Here is a 975-nt window from a genome sequence, read left to right as displayed (position 1 = left end):
TTGGGCTGAGGTTACACTGAAGCAGAGGAAGAGAGTCCTACCACCTTGGGTAGTTACACTGAAGCAGAGGGAGAGAGTCCTACCACCTTGGGTAGTTACACTGAAGCAGAGGAAGAGAGTCCTACCACCTTGGGTAGTTACACTGAAGCAGAGGGAGAGAGTCCTACCACCTTGGGCTGAGGTTACACTGAAGCAGAGGGAGAGAGCCCTAACCCCTTGGGCTGGAGCAGAGCTCGCCTACGGGGCCACAGGCTTTATCTGAAGCACTCCAGTGAGGGATGAATAGCCCAGCAGAGAGGGGAAGAGGATGGAGGAGAGGATGGGGAGGAGGGAAGATGGGAAAGGAAACGATAGGTGGGAGGAGGAGAGCAGGGGAGAGGGAGAAGAGGAGTAGTGAGAGGTAAGTGGAGATGAAAGATATGCGTTCTGAGTAAAATGCAGCAGTTTGCATGAGTAAGCAACTGAGAATGTTCTACAAAAATTGGTCAACTTGCATCTTGTCTACACTTCTAGAAAAAGGGTTCCAAAAGGGTTCTTCGGCCATCCCAATAGGAGAACCATTTTTGTTCCAGGTAAAACCCTTTTTGGTTCCAGATAAAACACTTTTGGGGTTCATCAAAGGGTTCCAGATAAAACACCAAAAAGGGTTCTTCAAAGGGTTCTCTTATGGGAACAGCCGAAGGACCCTCAACCCTTTTGAGTTCTAGATAGCACCTTTTTTACTTTAAGAGTGTATAAAGAATAGCCTACTGTCCACTCTTACTCACTTCTGCATTCTGAGCATCACTGAGGGGGCAGTCTCATTGGAATGAGTTAGGTACATAACATCCCCCAAATCATAGAGAGAGTGTGTCAACTGAAACAGTGTAAAATTAATAGAAAAACAATAAATAGGAAGGGCTATCATCTCCCCTCACTGCCTCCTCCTCCCCCTCTCTCTCTCTGAGTTTTAAAGTCTCCTCCCTCTTCAGAGAA

The sequence above is a fragment of the Salvelinus alpinus genome, chromosome 1 (assembly GCF_045679555.1).
Source record: "Salvelinus alpinus chromosome 1, SLU_Salpinus.1, whole genome shotgun sequence".
Taxonomy (NCBI): Eukaryota; Metazoa; Chordata; class Actinopteri; order Salmoniformes; family Salmonidae; genus Salvelinus; species Salvelinus alpinus.
This window is presented reverse-complemented; position numbering follows the sequence as displayed.